Source organism: Eptatretus burgeri, chromosome 8 (genome assembly GCF_056783735.1).
Source record: "Eptatretus burgeri isolate ZD-2024b chromosome 8, Ebu_testis_v1, whole genome shotgun sequence".
Classification (NCBI taxonomy): domain Eukaryota; kingdom Metazoa; phylum Chordata; class Myxini; order Myxiniformes; family Myxinidae; genus Eptatretus; species Eptatretus burgeri.
Window position 1 is genome coordinate 76,834,816 of NC_140968.1, and position 20,124 is coordinate 76,854,939.

Genomic DNA, 20,124 nt, shown 5'->3' on the forward strand with positions numbered 1-20,124 from the left:
GGCAGTTGACGTTCGAGTGTGTTCTTTCTCGAGTTCAGAGCCTTTTGCCTTTTGCCTTTTGTTCAAGCTGCTTCGCTGATGATTGAAACTGAGCTACTCGGGCTGAAGTTAAGTGGATCAGTTTTTGCACCTTTTTACATAATGCAGTGATGTTGGTGGATATCCAAGCTGATGGAAGATGATCGAAGGCAAAAGACAGGGTGAGAAGGGCAGAGAGAGGATGTGCAAGAGCAGCAGAGCAGGTTTGTAGGACATGTGAGCTGATGCTATCCGGTCCAGTAGCAGAGTCAAGAGTCGAGGGTTTAAAGAACCTTCTCCACCTTTTCAGGTGCAAAAGACACACAGTCCAGGAGCAGTTGCATACAACAGGGAAGGATGGGTACCAAGAGTGAGGGGTTGGGAACACAAAATTTGGAAGCAAACATAGAATTGAGGCATTCAGCCTTCTCATGAGCGGAGTCAGCTCTGGTGCCATTTGAAGAGAGGGAAGGGATGATAATAGAGCATACACCAGAGACAGACTTAACAAAGCACCACCAGGTTTTGGAGAAGTTTGAAAGTTCTGATGTGGACCAATCTTGAGGATGGGCAGATGTTGTTTTCTGGCTCTCCTGAGAGTGAGCACACACTTGTTGTCGACTGTATGGAATACACTGAGATTGCCTTCGGACGGATTTGCCTTCCAGGAAGAGAAGGCATGTTGTTTCAGAGCAACTGCCCCACTACATGATTCAGTGTACCATTGGTGGGAAGAAGAGTTGGGTAAATGAAGACAAGATGGGATGAATCTGTGCACGAGTCATAGCAGGAATCTGTGAAAGAATTCCCAGGCTGAGTTAGCATCAGGGCAGTACTGCAGATATGGGAGACAGTCCTGAAGAGAGAAGGCAACTTCAATCCCTGACAATTTGCCAAAGTTAACTGCCAGACTCGCCGCTGTTGAAGCAGCTCTCTGAGAATTGCCAGAGAGATGTTGTCTTTCACAAGCATCTCTCTATAATTCCAGCAATGTGTGTGTGTGTGTGTCTGTGTGTCTGTGTGTCTGTGTGTGTGTGTGTGTGTGTGTGTGTGTGTGTGTGTGTGTGTGTGTGTGTGTGTGTGTGTGTGTCTGTGTGTGTCTGTGACCGCTGTTTCTCGACAACCGCTGGTCCGATCTAATTGAAACTTGCCAGGTATATTGCTGGGGACCTGAGGATGTGCCTTTTCAAGGTTTGATATTAATCGGACAAGTGGTTCCCAAGTTATGGCCATTTATTTACCAAACCAATGAAAGGACACGTTGCTGCGTTGGCCGGTGCGCGGCCGGCCGACGATGACGTCACGTGCCGAGCCGGTTACGATAGGGATCGGTGCCTCAGTTACCGTGGCGCAGGAGTGGCAATGGTCAATGGCAGCGAATGTCACGGCAAGCAAAGACAGTGAGGTAAACTTGATTTTAATTTTGATTTTAATTAACTCTGTGTGTGTAAGTATCACAGCAGTTGTTACTTCAATGCAAGCGATAATTCGTGGAATGCCTGTGAACATTCCGTACGGACACGCACCACTTCCGGATAGTGATGACAGTAAAAAAATACAGTAATTTTTTTCGGATCTCATGGTCACTTGACCGTTGCAATTTCAGGGAGTTTCCGCATATCTCACCGGATTGTGAATTGGACAGGCGACCATGACGAGCCATGACATGTTGGAGCTGTTTCAATTGCGGTTTCTGTGAAGTCGGTGATACCATGAAAGGGGAGGGCGAAGCATTAAATATTCTGCTGTTTCGATGTGGGCATGCCCATTTTCTTTTATGAATGGAGGGTGGTGGGCGAGGAAGGGAGGGCAGAACAGAGTTGGGGTTGGAATGAGGTTGGGGGAGGGTGGGGGTTGAGAGCAAAGGTGAGACAGAGTTGGGAGGGGAGGTTGAGGCTTTGAGGGTGGGGGTGGGGAGGGGGTTGAAGGCTTGGAGTGGGGAAAGGATTGACACCTTTGGGTTGGCAGGGTGAGGACTTGGGATTGTGAGGCGGAGGTTGAGGACTTTGTGTTTGGGGGGTGGGGGGGGCGGTTGATTACTTTGGATTTGTGGGGGTGGGGGAGTTGAGGACTTTGTCACATTTTTCAGTGTACTGATGTTCCGCAGGTCCCTACTAATTACCTCCACCACCGAAGGTGGATGGGGGTTATGTTTTCACCCTTGTCTGTTTGTTTGTCTGTGAGCAGGATATCTCAAAAAGTTATGAACGGATTCGGACAAAACTTAGTGGACAAATTGGGTATGTGACAGGTAAAAACTTAATGGACAAGTTGGGTATGTGACAGGCCAAAACTTAGTGGACAGTTTGGGTAATGGGTATGTGACAGGCCAAAACTTAGTGGACAGGACGAATTGATTTAATTTTGGTGAAAAGCCATACGATAATGTTTTTAGTTTTTAAAGTGATTCTTCATAATTGAGAGATGGGTCCAAAAACGATAAACAGTATAGCACAATATTTCAAAAAGTTGTGGACAGGTAATGACAAAACTTGGTGGATGAGTTGGGTAAGTGACAATAACAAGCCGATTGGATTTTGCTTAAAGTCCAGATCCAGGTCTGGCCTATCATTGGGATACAAAACATGAACTGTTCAGCCTGGTGGAGGTATGTGCTCTACCGAGTGTCGTTCTAGTTTCATCCGAAACGACAGCTCATGATGCTTTAAAAGTATTTCGAATTAAACACACTCTCCTCTGAGCCGTCTCGCCTGGGTTCAAATCTTGGCCCAGCTACAAACTCTTGTACTGGTGTTTCACAGGCAGGGCAAGGCATCAATGTGTGTGTGCCGTCCCTCGGATGAACGTTATACTGGTTAGTCCTGTATGCCTGCATTAGTTGACGTTCATTAAATATCCTACGTTGTCCTTCGTGAAGAGTTGGTGAGCTATCACCGGCACCTTGAAAAAATTCCGAATTCCTGCGATGACTTCCAGAGGGCAGCGGCACAGCTGCACCCTCATCCATTGATGTCCACGTGGCCACCATCATGGTCCAAACACACTTCAAAATGTCTCCATGTTCTTCGGGACGTTTTTCTGAAGCTTTAGGTGTTTGACTTGACTCAACGCTCGGGTCAAGGTATTCCTGTGTGGTTGTATACTTTTGTTATAACAACCTCTGATCTATACCGTATGGACAAAATCTCGACATAGAAGGGCACTCGGTCGAGCGCATACCTCCGCCGCGTAATGCCTTATCCACGAGAACATGTCGGGCACAATACTTTTTTGAAATATCATGTGATATATCGTTTTTGACTCGATCTCTCAATTTAAAAATTAAATAAATTCTCGTATGCAGATCCGGATCCGGATCTTCACCAAAATCGAATCAGTTCGTCCTTGTCACACACCCAACCTGCCCACAAAATTTCATCCGGATCCGTTCACAACTTTTTGAGATATCCTGCACACAAACAGACAAACAGATAGAAAAGGGTGAAATATATAACCTCCTTTCACCTTCGGTGGTAGAGGTTATAAACAAGCGAATCTCCAATGTTATGGCGAATCCTGTTTGTATGTGCCAAATTTCCTGTGACATTTTGAGGATCTGTAAATAATACCAAGCCGGGTCTATGTTAACTTTTAACTTGACTTTGCATGAAATTCATATTAATTAATGCAGTTATTTTACAATTTCACACAATCAGTGCGAGAGGGCGGCAGGGAACGAGGGTGATGAATGTCCCGGTACAGTATTGGACATAATTATGGAAATGGTGAGGAAAAGGGATGGAAGAAGCAACACTACAAGAAAAGCCACTCCTTCATCATATGAAAATAGAATGCATCGAAATATAGTTACATACTGATAGCTTATGACCATCATTCGTTGTCTTCCAACCAATCAAATATTCCATATTAACAAGTGGCAATGACTCCCAACACTGAAATACTAAAATCTGGTGTTGGCTTAACGGGTAGGGTGCTTGGCTTAAAATGTTAGGGTTATGAGTTTAAATACGTCTCAAAAATACCGTTGAATTAACAACAGGCAGGTTGACTCAGCCTGTTATCCTTCTGAGGTTAGTGCATTGAGTACCAGTGTGCTGGTAACAGGGGGCATTGCATTTGTGGCACAGTTGTGCCCCCAGAGAATTATGCAGTCACAGACTGCACAAAAATAAATAAATAAGCTGAAATACTACATGAAAAGTGTTTAAAAATCAATTTTTCCCTTTTTACTTGTACTCCAAGTGAAAATCGTGCCAAGGTTCGATGCTTCAATATGCACTGTATGTGAGACTTATGAAAGGTATGCGAAACTGGCCACGTTAATCATATAGAAGTGGTTCTACAGGTATAAAGTGAAAATGTTCCAAAAGTGATGTTTCGTATCTTGGGGTGAGTTATTTACATGATAGATGATGCATGATATTTTCATGACAGATCCGAATGCCACTTCTAGAGCAACAAGATGCCAATTAGTGGGAAGTGCTCTCGATGGACTTGTAACTGCTGAAAGTGGTAAGTAAGCAAACTCAATTGTTTAAATTGCCAGAAACACTATAAGAAGCACTGGGGCATACAAATCTGGAGAAGTGTCCCCTTTACAGATGAAAGCACGTTGAAATGTTGAGCAATTAATCGTTCGTTTGATGGCAGAGAGTAGAATGGTGTCATCATTAAAATACAACATCTACAGTGAAGCATGGTGGAAGATCAATGCAAGTTTGGGTCAAAATCGCAGCCAATAGTGTCGGTCAGTGATCGACATAAACTTGTTGCCACTCTGACGGCGAAGAAATACAGATCCATCATGACCTTACTTTCTGAAACATGACAAGTTGGGGATTAATCTTACAGCAGGACAATGATCCCAAGCATCAGGCAAATATCGTGAAATGACATCTTGATGGTAAACAGACGCTGAAGGAACATTCACAATTATGATTAGGCCTATACAAAGACCATATTATGAAGGTTATTTCGGCTTTACGGACCTCATTGCAAGGAATACATGGTGCTGCTCGGCTGGGTGAGCTTTTCCCGGTGGTTGTTTCGGAACATATTGAACAGTGAGAAGCTATGAAATTATTGGCCTCATCTTGGTTACGTTTTGCCTGTGGTTTGACAGCAGCACTATCTGTGCCCACATCCCAATATACACCTTATAGCAGTCTTTGGTGGCCTCAAAATGGACGTCAAGGCCAATGAGTGGTAGCTTATTTCCTTGCCCAGATTCTGAAGTACCAACACCCAAAATTTGGGGCTTCTCGGTGCTACGGTTTGGCTGTGAACGAGTAACACACAAACAAACACCCAAAAACTTGAAAATATGTATGTAGATATAGAAACTGTCAACTGAGAAGGTGAAACAAGTAACTTGACTGAATGTTAGAGAGCAACTGGGAATTTAGAACATTCCATGATCAAGCGTTAATATAATCATGTTTGGCAGTGTGAAACAAAGGTGTAATGCTTTGTGAAACATAAAAACCTACCTTCAAAATATTAGTGCATTGCACAACTTCCACTTGCTCTTCGTTTGTATTTTCTGTGATAATATGTTTTCAAAAACGATATGCCGTGTTATGCATTCACGATCGAGTTGCAAACCCAATCCTATCCAGGTTCCTCCTGGTCTCCTCCATCTTTGCTCTTTACTTCTTTGGGTTCCTTCTTGGTCATTCGTTTGATTTGTGTCTTGTAACTCTTGTGGTGTCTTTTTTATTTGTAGACAAAGTTTAGGTTCGTGGAAAAGCTCCAACACAGAATGGTCCAGAGCATAACAGAAGAAGAACATAGTGGAAAAGGGGGGTGGGGTGAGTGGGGAAACACACCAACAACAAGGTGGAGTGGAACTATGAGGACACTTGGAGGCAGGATGGGCATGGGAAAGAATGAGATCAAAGGGAAGCGAACGAGGACACAGGGAGTGAAAAAGCTGGATTCAAGCTCAAACACAGCAAGAAGAAGGGAAAAACTGGGAATGAAACAGAAGTTGAAAAAAGGAATAAAGAGAATGAGGGGGAGAGACACAATAACCTGGAAAGGAAGAGGTGGGCTTTTTGGAGTGCTGATGAGGTTAGAAAATATCAGGAATTTGGATGAGCGATGGCCTGAGGTCGTGGGAAATTAGCAGCCTTGAAGGCCACACGGACTGAGGAAGTTGGTTCCACAGTAGTGGGGTAACTTAGCATAACAATTGTGCATTTTGTGAGGAAAGCATCAAATTTGGCACACGAGTAGCCTATCATATTATGACTAGATTTGGATATTGGGCCATCTCAAAATTTTTGATGGCAGTGGAAAATGGCTGCCACAGCCATCAGCAGCTGAATTTGAGATGGCCCAATATCCAAATCTGTTCATAATATGATAGGCTACTCGTGTGCCAAATTTGATGCTTTCCTCACAAAATGCACAATTGTTATGCTATATTTAGCTAAGTTGCCCCACTACAGGTGAGAGAAAAGAGGAACAAATCAGTGCAGTCAGCAGTGGTCTGTATTTTGGGAATTTCACCAGCAGTGGGTTACTGGGAGACTGCGTGTGCTTAGCAGAAACTGAGGGGGAGGGAAGGCAGAGTACAGAAAGGGCATCGGGTGCAAGACCAGAAAGCAGGTGGTAGAAGAGAGAGGCCATTAACCTGTCTGCACTGCGAGGGTAACAGACCCAGAGACTCTGCTGCCTTTCTGGAGAACCCAATGATTTTGAGAGACTATCTCCATGGCAACAAGATCTGAAATGTGGGAGGCAGGGGCACCAGCCCAAAGGGGAGAGCAGTATTCCACTGAGTTGTGGATGAAGGCCTTGTAAGTTGTTAGGATTATTTCTTGGGATCAATTCACATTTGAACTTTCTCCTCCTGTAAAAATTGGTAAACCCCATAAAACTTTCCAACTTCCCCAGCAAACTAGCTTTCACATTTGGAATATCATTACAGGACTGTAGACTAAGCTTATCAAACCTGATGGCTGGCTTAAAAGCCCCTCCAAAATCACTACGAATGACCACGTGATGCCCTCCCTGCAAAGCACGAGGATGGATCATAACCTTTCAGGGAATGACCCCAGGTCAAAGTATGTATACCACCTCCGAGTGACCTCATCAGCCCCAAATTAGACCGATTTTAATTATCATCAAAAAATATTGGGTCAGAGAAACTGAAGTGGCTCGATAAAAATTCCAGTTAGCAATTTTCTACTGAAAATATGCTGCTCCCATAACTTCTCGAGCGATGGAGATCAGATGTCATGTCACATGATTCATCTGATACACATTATTAGTTGAGGAGGAGGCCAGTGGAGCTCGATGAGATTTAATGAAGTACCCATGTCGTTTGTTCATGAATTCACCAACTTATAGTCCTATAAGGCATAAAAATTGATTCATGTTATTTAAAAATAAATTGACAAGCAGGAATGGAACTAAGAATGTGTGAATTACAATCGGGAAAAAACTAAGTGTGTGTATGTGTGTCGTGATTAGTTATCGGGAGATGGTGGAAGGGGGGGGGGGGTTCACTGTAAACATGAAAAAAAAATTTTGATTAATAGACGCATTCAGGCAGAGAGATTTGTGAGCTGATGCTTAGAAGGGACAGAACTGCCCGGAGCGACCTCCTGAGCACAGGACAGAAGTGATGGGCACACACCGTGTATGCGGAGTCGTACATCATCTTCTGAACCAAGTAGTCCTGCTCAACTCAACTTCACAATATGTCGACCCAGAATACTCCGATGGCATTTCTGTGATAGTGTGACTCTTATGGACATCTACTGCTCCCACGACAGCTCTAATTATTCCCACATTTTTGAGAAGTTGCTGGGGAAGGATTTTGGTCCAAGTCTTTCACGAACCGGCTGTACAAGCTCGACGTTCAAATGTAGGTGGAATGAATTTGCAATTTGTTCCTGGTGCCATTCTCAAAAGATACCGTGGGATATTTAACTTAAAACAAACTAATACTAGCAGATGGGACACTCAGCTTAACGTCCATCCATGGAATGGTGCACTTTGTAATGTCACGCCCTGCCTGGGAAGCACCAATCCGACAGTTCAAAGTCGGGTCAGGAATGGAACCGAGACGAGATTGTGAGTCCAGTGGAAATGTAACGCAAAATCCTTCTGATACTGACTTAGATACCGCACAGAGCGGCACACAGTCACAAGTATGCACACACCCTAAAGCATAAACCACACCAATCCTCACATGTCAAATACTAGCAAATACCACCCGTCGCTTCGCTGACGGGAGTACAAAAGGGGGGGAGGGAGAAAAAGAGGGGGGAGGGGGAGAGAGAGCAGGGAGAGAGGAGGGTTGGGGGAAGGGAAGACAGTGTGAGGTGAGAGGAAGGTAAGGCAGATGTACAGTGGAGAGTTAAATACTGCCTGGACGTGTCCAGAGACAAATACCGCCCAGACATGTCTGGAGCCAAGCTGGCCAAAGACAAACACCGTTTGGACACCTCCGGAGACAAACTCCCGTCTGGACATAAACACTGCATGGACACATCCAGAGACAAACCCTGTCCAGACACAGCCGGAGACATACCCTGTCCAGACATAACTACCGTCCGGATATGTCCAGACAGAGAGAGAGATGCTATATGGACAACACACACACACACACACACACACACACACACACACACACACACACACACACACACACACACACACACACACACACACACACACACTTGGCTGATATCGACAACAACCCAACAACCATGAGCAGCTTTCACCGAAAATCAACATTGCATTCATATAGACGTTTCAGGTATATGTTCACAAACACTAATCTTTATAAACAGCTCTGTTTGACAGGTGGAAAAACAATTTGGGCAGTAATTTAGGAAACATTAATACAGCAAACGGTTTGGAAATCAGGTGATATTTCACAACTCGCTCAGGGTGAGGGAGCACGAACCACTCATTCAGGGTGATGGAGCACGAACCACTCACTCAGGGTGACGGAGCACGAACAACTCACACAGGATAATGGAGCATGAACCACTCACTCAGGGTGATGGAGAAGGAACCACTCGCTCAGGGTGAGGGAGCATGAAGCACTTGCTCAGGGTACCAGAGCACGAACCACTCACTCAGCATGACAGAGCACGAACCACTCACTCAGGGTGACGGAGCATGAACCACTTGCTCAGGGTACCAGAGCACGAACCACTCACTCAGGGTGACGGAGCATGAACCACTCGCTCAAGGTGACGGAGCATGAACCACTCACTCAGGGTGATAGAGAATGAACCACTCACTCAGGGTGACAGAGCAGGAATCACTCGCTCATGGTGACGGAGCACGAAGCAATCGCTCAGGGTGACAGAGCACGAAGCAATCACTCTGCGTGACGGAGCATGAACCACTCGCTCAGGGTGATGGAGCATGAACCACTCGCTCAGGGTGACGGAGCATGAAGTAATCGCTCAGGGTGACGGAGCATGAACCACTCGCTCAGGGTGATGGAGCATGAACCACTCGCTCAGGGTGACGGAGCATGAAGTAATCACTCAGGGTGACGGAGCATGAACCACTCACTCTGAAATGACGTGGCGGGTAAAAGCGTCTGCAGTGAGTGAACGATTCGCTCAGAAGGACATATCACGGTCCCACTATGGACTGTAAGGCATTCGGCAAGTGGCTTAAGCACTCATGTAAAACAATTAAATGGTTGATAAGGAACAGTTGGCCAGGCTGTCGCTGCATATCATATTGGAACCCTTTATCTTTAAAGCTGGTCTTCACCATGCACACAGCAGTTAATGAAATAAAATGAATTCATTCAAATAATGACTTCATCTACAAAAGAGTTGCAGCTTAATGCAGAACAACCCTGGAGACATCGCAAAGTTCAATCGCCCGTGAAATAAACAATGCAGATAATCCGCCATCTTGCCTGCTCATTCATGCATGCGCCCCATGGTACATCGGTTCAGGGTCCACGCAAACGTGATAACTTTTTGTTAAAATGCAGTTGTTGTTTTTTTACCAGATTTGCTTTGATTCCCTGTAGAGCACCTTGCAAAACCTCTGAAAATATAGACACAGATCTGGCAGATGTTATGGATCGGCAGTCCCTGTGGGGGACAGGGTGTGAGGTCTCACAGTGGATGCATTAAATCATATAGCTCAAAGAAGCTGGTAAATTTTGGCACATTCCTAAAAAAAATTTTCACTCATAATTCTCCAAACAGTAGAAAAAGGTAAGTTTAATGCTTTGGAAATTTCACATTTTCTTGTGTGTCTATGGAGGAGGCAACACAGCTTTGCTTGCTTAAAGTAAATAGTTATGTCGGCTTAGTTATAAGACTCGTTATTTCTTTAAATTATCATTTTTCACAAAATATTTTGACACTTATTTCATCCAGACGATATACGATCCTCAAAACCACAATAATATTTAGATGATATACTTTAATTAGTCCATGAGAGTAGATCGTGGAAAATCGTATCAGATCTCTATTATAATACCAAGCTTGCACACTAAAAACTCGGCTCGCCGTCACATGATCCCTATGAAATTGCTGTGGCACTTAGTGGACATGCCGACAATGTTTGGGAAGTCTTGGTGTTCCATAGTACCACTTGCATTTTGCACAATGCGTATTTTTGTGATTCCCCATGTACGGTCTGTCGTCTGCTACCAGCTATGTTGTACTGCTATCCCGTGCATGTGCACGGGTATCGCTAGTAATATTATAATGCATGAAATTGCTCCAAGCTCTTAACTTGAAAACGATATCACTTATAAAAGCAATGGATTCAGCGATTCGTAGCTATGATGAACAGGCATTTTTTCGATAATATTATTGAGGAAAGTGAAAAGAAAACTTTATCGTGAAGAAATCATTGCGGCCTGTTCCAAGTCAAAGCATGGTTGAGCAGGCCAAAAAACATGACGGCTTCAGACCTCAGTGAGGCTACCCAGGAAACACCTTAAGACCCGAAAGTGAGGTGGATGAGGATAGCCTGATAAAGAATTTCATTAAATAAGGCTGTTAATTATCTTCAAAAGGGGTGTTTTAATTATCCCAAACACCCAATTTTCACTCCTGCACTTCCTTGGAGTTTTCTTAGTCCGCAAGCAAAGTTTCAGATTGCTCGGTTTTATGGTTTTGGAGTTATGGAGGAGACACACTGACATTTATTAGTATGGGATATAAAGCTCTTCCTAACCACGGAATGACTCACTGACTGATATTAAAGATCTGCACTTTCCGGATGACGTAGAAAGCTGAAATTTTGCGTGCCGATGGACATCGAAGCCAGTACGTACGGAAAAAAATCACAGAATCGTCGGACAACATCCATGAATGAAAATATAAATAAATGAAAAAAAATGCAGGTGAGAGGCGTGAGACAATGGGGAAGTACGGTAATTTTACGTGCCGACGGATATCGAAGCTGACACACCAGGAAAAATCACGGCACTATCGGAAAGCATCAGTAAATGAAAATATAAATAAATGAAAAATATAATGCAGGTGAGTGACCCGAGACAATGGGTAAGCATGGTTCATATGCTTACACAATGTGTAAGTCAGGGTCATCAATCAAGTCCGGATAATAATCAGGGTGCGTCAATAAAAGGAAAACCACTTAAAAAAATTATTAACCAAAACATTGCTTAATAAAACAAAAAATTAACTCAGAAAATTAAAAACAAATCACGGAGAAATGAAACTCATGATAAATTAATGCACTTGTAGTTAAGGTGTTTGATGTGAGCATCCTGATGCACACAACAGGCATTCACATGCATTGCAAAGTTTTCAATGATGTTTCTGCAAGTTTTAATGGTTAATGTCTGCACATAAGCCTCAACTGCTGCCTTCAGATCAGGTTCAGATCTGGGGTGTTCCTTGTGGTCGTTCTCCTCACAAGCTCCCCAGAGGGAAAAAAAATCCAGCAGATTGAGGTCGGGGCTGTGTGAAGACCATTCATTTTCCATATCCAAACTGAGAACTCGTCCAAATTTTTGATGCAGAAAGGCAATTGTTTCGTTTGCTGTATGAGGGGTAGCACCGTCTTACATGAACCAATGTCACCGGAGGGCTGCAGTGCTCATCTTTTGCTTTAAGTCTTCGTAAAATGCGTTGACAATCGAACGGTATCGTTCTTGATTGATGGTAACCATTCTCCCGTTTTTGTCTTCAAACCAATACAGCCCAAACACACCTCCATAGCTGACAGCCACAAAAGTGGTGACTTTCCGACCCTGAAACGACTTCTCTTCAACCTAATCTGGGTATTGACGTCCCCAGAAAATGTTGTTGTGTGAATTGACAGCCTCATTGACCTGAAAGTGTACCTCATCACAAAACCACACATCACGAATCCAGTTTGGGTTTGCCTCCATCTTCTGCTGCAGCATCTCTCACACAGCGACTCGTGCTGCTTTATCCCCATCGGTCAATTTATGGGCTGTTGTGATGTGGTGAGGAAAGAGGTTTAAATCTTGTTTCATTATTCTTCTGATACTGCTGGGAGTGAGAGCTAGTTCAGCAGATCTTTGTCGATGCAATTTCTTCGGACTTTGCATGACTGACTCGCGAACTCGTTCCATGTTTCCTTCACACCGTACACTTCATGGGCGACCAGACCTTCCCTTGTTAATATTGAAAATCATCCCTTCACTTTTGAACTGTTTCACAAGTTTCCAAATGGCTGGCTTGCTTGGTTTGTTTCTGGGATACACTCCATATTCAGTCCAGAACCTCGTCTGGACGAAAGCAATTGATTTGGTCTCAAAATACGACTTTACAATGTTTACTCTTTTCTCCGTATTAAACGTCATTTTTTTCCATAGAATACTTTGGTTATACTTGAATAACTTCTCCAAAGATCATTGATCACTCCAGCAAAACAAAAAAAAAACTTAAGGTAATGACTAAAAGTACAACGGTCAGTTGAAGCGGTTAACCTTTTATTGACACACCCAAATATATATGAAGCTTATTCTTACCACTGATTCAGTGACTGACTCACTGACTGATATTAAAGTTCAGTACCTTCCGGGTGATGTAGAAAGCTGAAATTTTGCCTGTCGATGGACACAGAAGCTGATACACCAGGAAAAATCACAGAACCATTGCAAAGCATCCATAAATGAAAATATAAATAAATGAAAAATCAAATTCAAGTGAGTGCCCGAGACAATGGGGAAGTATGGTCCATTATTGCTTACATTGTGTAATCATACCTCGCTAGTATATACAGGGTGCCCCAAAAAAATATACTCACTCTTTAAATGATAATAAATGCGTTGTTTATTGACTTAGAAACAAGATTAATGGTTAAATGTATAAATGGATAAATGCATGTTTACAAATGTTAAAACTGACGACCATCACGTTCCAAACACAGCCGATAACTCGGGCCAATGGATTCAACAGCGTTACGAATCATTTCATTTGGAACTGCAAGACATTGTCTTTCAATTTCCTCTTTCAGCTCATCGACTGTTGCTGGTTTTGAGCCGTAAACCTTATCTTTGAGATATCCCCATAAAAAGAAGTCCATTGGAGTGAGGTCTGGGGAACGCGCAGGGAATTCAACACTACCTCTTCGCCCAATCCATCTGTTTGGAAAAGTTGCTTCGAGATAGGCCCTTACATCGTCGACACGTGGACTGACGGATTCTTGCAGCAAGTTTAAGTAAACATCCTCAGTGACAGTTTGGTCAAAAAAGAATGGCCCTAGGATGCCCAATGCTGATATCCCACACCACACAGTAACCCCTGGTAAGTTTAAATGGTGTTCCATAGTAAAATGCAGATTTTCAGGAGCCCAGTAAGTGCAATTGTGTCGGTTAATTGAGCCATTTAACTTGAAGCTGGTCTCATCGCTCCAAATAATTTTGGATGGTAATGCTGCATCTTCTTCGCATTTGCCCAGGCACCACTCACAAAATTCAGCTCTCCGGTCAGGATCGTCATCATTTACAGCGTGGATTAATTTTGGAATGTAACTTTTCCAATTAATTCGCTTCAAAATGCGATGGGCGCTTGATTTTGGGATTCCTGTTTCACGAGCCATTTGTCGCACAGATTTCTGTGGGGATCGGTGGAGGGTTTCCAGCAATTGATTTTCCTTTGTGGGGGTGGTTGATGCCCGTGATCTTCCTGAACGCTCCTTATGGACGTCATGCACAGTTCCATCTGTTTCAAACTTATCTCGGATGCAAGCAATGGTGCGTCGCGTTGGTGGATCTTTGTGAAAATGTCTTCTAAATTGTCTTTGCACTTCCATGATGTTTTCGTGCTTCCAGTAGAAATTTATGATAAATTTTCTTTCTTCAACACCTAGTTGTACTTTTGCCATTATTAGAGTCAATTTGATCTGAAAAAAAAGAAAAATTCAATGAGTTATGAGGAGCCAAAATGTAAGTACATTTTTTTTTGGGACACCCTGTGTATGTATATATATATATATATATATATATATGTATATGTATATATATATGTATATATATATATATATATATGTATATGTATATATATATGTATATATGTATATATATATATATATATATATATATGTATATATATATATATGTATATATATATATATATATATATATATCTGGAAAAAATTAAGAGACCACTGCAAAAGTATCAGTTTTTCTGGTTTTACTATTTATAGGTATGTGTTTGAGTAAAATGAACATTTTTGTTTTGTTCTATAAACTACTGACAACATTTCTCCCAAATTCCGAATAAAAATATTGTCATTTAGATCATTTATTTGCAGAAAATGACAACTGGTCAAAATAACAACAAAGATTCAGTGTTTTCAGACCTCAAATAATACAAACAAAACAAGTTCATATTCATTTTTAAACAACACAATACTAATGTTTTAACTTAGGAAGAGTTCAGAAATCAATATTTTGTGGAATAACCCTGATTTTCAATCACAGCTTTCATGTGTCTTGGCATGCTCTCCACCAGTCTTTCACATTGCTGTTGGGTGACTTTATGCCACTCCTGGCACAAAAATTCAAGCAGCTCGACTTTGGTTGATGGCTTGTGACCATCCATCTTCCTCTTGATCACATTCCAGAGGTTTTCAATGGGGTTCAGGTCTGGAGATTGGGCTGGCCATGACAGGGTCTTGATCTGATGGTCCTTCATCCACACCTTGATTGACCTGGCTGTGTGGTATGGAGCATTGTCCTGCTGGAAAAACCAATTCTCAGAGTTGGGGAATATTGTCAGAGCAGAACGAAGCAAGTGTTCTTCCAGGACAACCTTGTACATGGCTTGATTTGTGAGTCCTTCACAAAGACAAATCTGCCCAATTCCAGCCTTGCTGAAGCACCCCCAGATCATCACTGATCCTCCACCAAATTTCACAGTGGGTGCGAGACAATGTGGCTTGTAGGCCTCTCCAGGTCTCCGTCTAACCATTAGATGACCAGGTATTGGGCAAAGCTGAAAATTGGACCCATCAGAGAAGATGACCTTACGCCAGTCCTCTACGGTCCAATCCTTATGGTCTTTTGCAAACCTCAGCCTGGCTCTTCTTTGGTTCTCATTGATGAAGGGCTTTTTCAAGCTTTACACGACTTCAGCCCTGCTCGGAGAAGCCTGTTTTGAACCGTCCTCACCGTACATTCACCCCAGCTCCCGTTTGCCATTCTTTTTGTAGGTCACTTGAAGTCATCCTACGGTTGTTGAGTGACATTTGAATGAGTTCGCGGTCATCCCGTTCAGTGGAAAGTCGTTTTCGCCCTCAGCCAGTCTGTAGCTTTGTTGTCCCCAATGTCTGCTGCTTGACCTTGTTCTTATGAACCGCCGTCTTTGAAATTTTAAGGATGGAAGCAACGTGATGCTCACTGTATCCCTCTGCCAGTAAAGTCAGAATTGAACCCTTCTTTTCCTCACTCAAAACTTTTCTTTTCAACTCTTTTGGCATGGTCAATAGTTATTTTTTTGATTGCAATTACTTTTGAGGTACTACTAGCACTGTTTTTGCCGTCCAGCTGGTCCTATTGCAAGAGGATAGTGATGACCACAGCAGTGGTTTTTATACTTTTCCTTGTTAAATAAGATTCGAACTTGTTTAATTGTTAAATAAGAACTTGTTAAATAAGACAGGTGATCACCTAATCAGTACCTCACCAAGTAGAATGAGGTGTGCCTGTGTTGGAATTCAACAGACACTGGAATGGAATGGCTGCCATACATGTGGAGATGCTGATTTAAAAAAAAAATTTGGAGTGGTCTTATTTTTTTCCAGAGCTGTATATGTATAGTGAGAAAAAAACAATGTTCTCACCAAAGTTAGTGTCCCGCCCACAACGTCAGGTGACCTTTTTCAAGCTCCCCGGGATTGGTAGGCAAGTCGGCATGTGGTGGACGGACCGCGTCCGAGCTGGGACGCCATTGCTGGCAACAGACGTGGCTTGAAGATCGCGAGTGGAAAAATATATCGAGCGCTCCGATTGCATGTTTTAAAAGCGATTTTCAAGTGATTTTCAAGACTCTCGACAGCACAGTCGCGCTGATCGTTGATAGCTCCGTCTAAAGGATTGAGTTAAATCCGGACAAGTGTGATCGTTATTCCCGGCTATCGTCGAGCGGAGCTGTGAGTTGTCGACCTGTTTTTGGAACTATTGTTGCCAAGAGTTCTGGCAGGTTTTTTGTGCCGTGTATTTAATTCTGTTTTCAGCCATTTTTGAGATCGAGCCAAAAAAATATCGTGCCTACCCCTCGAGGCCGATTTGAAACACAGTGGTGTGTTTTGTTGTTCTCTTTGTCCACACGTGGACTGCTTGAAGCTCAGACATAACGTCAGTATTCCGTGCTGGAAGATATTAACAGCCGGAATCGCGGCAAATGGGCGGCTCATCCGGGATTCATTCAAGTGAGAGACATTCGAACTGAGACAGAAATTCCACAGTGGGCCGCCATCTTCCTTCATCTGATCATCGTTCCCTCACCAGCGGACACCATCTTGGAGGAACCTTCTCATCAGCGGACGCCATCTTGGAGGAACCTTCTCACCGGCGGACGCCATCCTGGAGGAACCTTCTCACCAGTGGACGCCATCTTGGAGGGATTTTCTTACCATAGGACGCCATCTTGTGTTTACGCCGGTTATCGGCCAACAGAACAAAAAACAAAATGTGTTATTTGTACGTTGCATTTTCTCATTGGCAATTTGATGTGCATTGGTGATATTGGGTATTTCGTGTCGTATTTTCCCAACAGAGCGTTGTGTGCGAATTACGTGTATCACCCCAATATTGCTTGTCTCCCCTGTGTGAATTGCCCCGTCCCATGTGGTTAAAGATATTGCTGAAATATTTCGACCCAACCTCCTTTTGGACTTCGTGTTTTGTGCCCTTGTCGTATGATAACTCGTAGCCAAACCATGTCGGCTGGAGAAGTAAGAGATCAACCTGATCATGTTGACAGTCAGGTGGGTGTCGATGTGAGCGACGCAATCAGCCTTGACCCGGTGACTGAACCCGAAATGTTAGGGAGCGATCCCATCATAACTAAATGCATGCGTTCGACCTTCTGGTCCGGGCTGACCCCGGTTCAACAACTCGACATGTATACCAGGGAGAATGACAGGGCAGAGGCTGAACGCGTCAGGGAGAATGACAGGGCAGAGGCTGAACACGTCAGGGAGAATGACAGGGCAGAGGCTGAGCTACTCAGGGAGCATGACGCAGAGATAGCTGAAGGAGCAGCGGCAGAGGCTGAGCGACTCAGGGAGCATGAGTGGCGAATGTTGACTGAACGAAAGCAGGCAGATGTGTCTGCTGCACCAGTCCCAGAAATTGTTCATGTTCGTTTGCCGGACTGGACGGGAGACACGAGGCCAGAAATGTATCTGGAGATGGCGGAGAAGTTGTTGACTTCCGGTGGCATTGATGAGAGCTTGTGGGTTGGCCATCTTGTTAGCCATCTGTCTGAAAAGGCGAAGGAGGTATATGCGAGGATGGCAACCGAGGACGTAAACTAATACCAGAAGTTGAAGGCTGAGATTTTGAACGCCTATGCGGTGTCTCCGTGTATTTATAGGCGTAATTTTTTCAGTTGGACTCGTCAGTCCAGTCAAACCTATGAGGAACATTCGCGGGTCTTATTGGAACAGCTGCAGAGATGGTTCGAGGGGAGCAGCGTTGAGTTACCTCCAGCAGTTGCGGAACTCTTGGTGCGTTACAGTATCGATCAACAGCTTCTGCCGGACTTAGCGTTGTTTCTTGTTGATAGAGACACTGTTTCCTTGTCAGACTGCATCAAGCTTATTGATAAACATGTTTTGGCGTGCAAAATATTGCAAGCCATGCAGTCACGTCGTAAGACGGAGGATTCTGCGGTCAAGACCGCCCCCCATCTGCCCGGCGGCTGGAGCGAGGGGAAGGGTTCCCCGATGCCCTCCTCTGGTGGTGGTCACGAGCTGCAGGCCAGGGCACGGCCCTGGTGTGATTTCTGCAAACGCGTGGGACACGGTGGAGACCGCTGTTTCTCTAACCCAGCTCGTCCGGCCTATTGAGGCAAACCGGTTGTTACATCAGAGTGAGGTCAGTGGAGGTCATCAACTGGGCTCTCGTGCATGATGGTGGCATCGGTGACAGAGGTCACTGCCACAGAGGCTAATGCCATTCATCCTCTGCATCAGGATTATTCAGGGACAGACTTAGTGGGTGGCCCTGATTCGGTGGTGAAGTTTAAGGCCCAATACCTTCGGGATACTGGGGCGACACTGTGTGTTCTCCGGGTAGGGGTAGTTCCGGCCTCTCAGATGCATTATACCGGCGAGTATATCGTCCTTCGGGGCATTAACCAGGTTCCTGGCTGGTATCCCCTTGCTCTCATCGAGGTCCGGAGTGCCATTTTTACGGGTCCGATGACCTGTGCGGTGGTACCCTACTACCCGGTACCGGGGGTATCCTTGCTGATTGGCAATGATGCAATGGCCAGGTAGGAGTTATTGACTCTGACCTGTGGGGTGGTCTCCAGATCTCAGAGCAAACAGGCGGAGAGAGTGGCGGAGTCAGACATATCTTCACTCTGGCCCGAGGAGCCTCGCGCCTCGACTCCAGCCTCCGACGGTGACGTTGCTTCGACTGAAGTCCACCCGAGCCTCCAGTCAGGCCAACCTCAGGAGCCAGCCTCCTCAGGGACCGTTCCCGTCTGTGACACGGGGACCCCAGCTACTTGTTCACCGGTCGGCGAATCCGGTGAGGAGGATCAGTTCTCCGAGGCGGTTCGCGACCCCAGTTCTGTGCCTGAGGTCACTCCCGCATTGTCTGCGGTAACCAGTCTAGTGGAGGATCAGCACTTCGATCCCACCCTTGCCACCCTCTTGGAAATGGGAGAAGACTCCGAGCCTGGACGAACAGGCTACTTTGTGAATGGTGCAGGTGTGCTGATGCCTAAATATTCCTCCAATAACATGTCCTCCACCCAGACGTGGGAGGTATGACACCGAGTTGTCGTACCGGGGAGGCATCGTCAGTCAGTCCTGCAATTGGCCTGTGACAATATTTCCTCGGGTCATGTCGGAGCGGTCAAGACCTTAGCCAAGGTCAAGGATCGCTATCATGGCGGTAATCCAGGTATTCGCTGTCTATATTGGCCATGGACCCATCACCATCTACAGTGACCACCACCCGCTCGGTTGGTTCAGCCAAGCCAAAACCTCCAACCGGCGAATTCTGCGCTGGGCGCTTCTCCTTTCAGAATACGACCTCACAGTCAAACACGTGAAAGGAGTGGAGAACAAACTTGCTGACCTCCTTAGTCGCCATCTAGTAGACAAGGAGCCCAAAGTTAAGTTAAGCCCACAGGCGGAGAGGGGATACCAATTTGGGGCCCCTTTGTTCCTCCTAATGGAGCCTTGCTCCTCGGTCCGTTTTCCCTCCTGTAAACGCTTTCCCCAACTTGAGTTTGATTCCCTTTGTCTCTCAATTGTGTTGTGGTTGATAGGTAAATATGGTGGGGTAGATATTAATGTGGTGTAGTGTGTTTGATATTGTGTTGTGGATGAACATTGTTTATTGTACAAGAAAGTTAACGATCACCGCCATCATATTGCTCTGTGATTTGCAACTAGTACAATAACTGGTTTCAAAACGCCATCTATCCGACGGGTTTTACTTTAGGTGGGGAGGAC

General features: G+C 44.6%; 1 long non-coding RNA gene and 1 pseudogene across 1 annotated transcript in view; both read left to right on the forward strand.

Moving 5' to 3' along the window:
* The first annotated feature begins 1,329 nt into the window (after positions 1 to 1,329).
* Positions 1,330 to 20,124, forward strand: part of LOC147022092 (uncharacterized) — a 30,766-nt gene continuing 11,971 nt past the window's right edge. Inside the window, exons 1-2 of the long non-coding RNA XR_015060632.1 lie at positions 1,330 to 1,423; positions 4,414 to 4,491. This is a non-coding gene — a long non-coding RNA (uncharacterized LOC147022092). The remainder of the gene's footprint in view (positions 1,424 to 4,413; positions 4,492 to 20,124) is intronic.
* LOC147022093 (uncharacterized) lies at positions 17,368 to 19,434 on the forward strand (annotated as a pseudogene).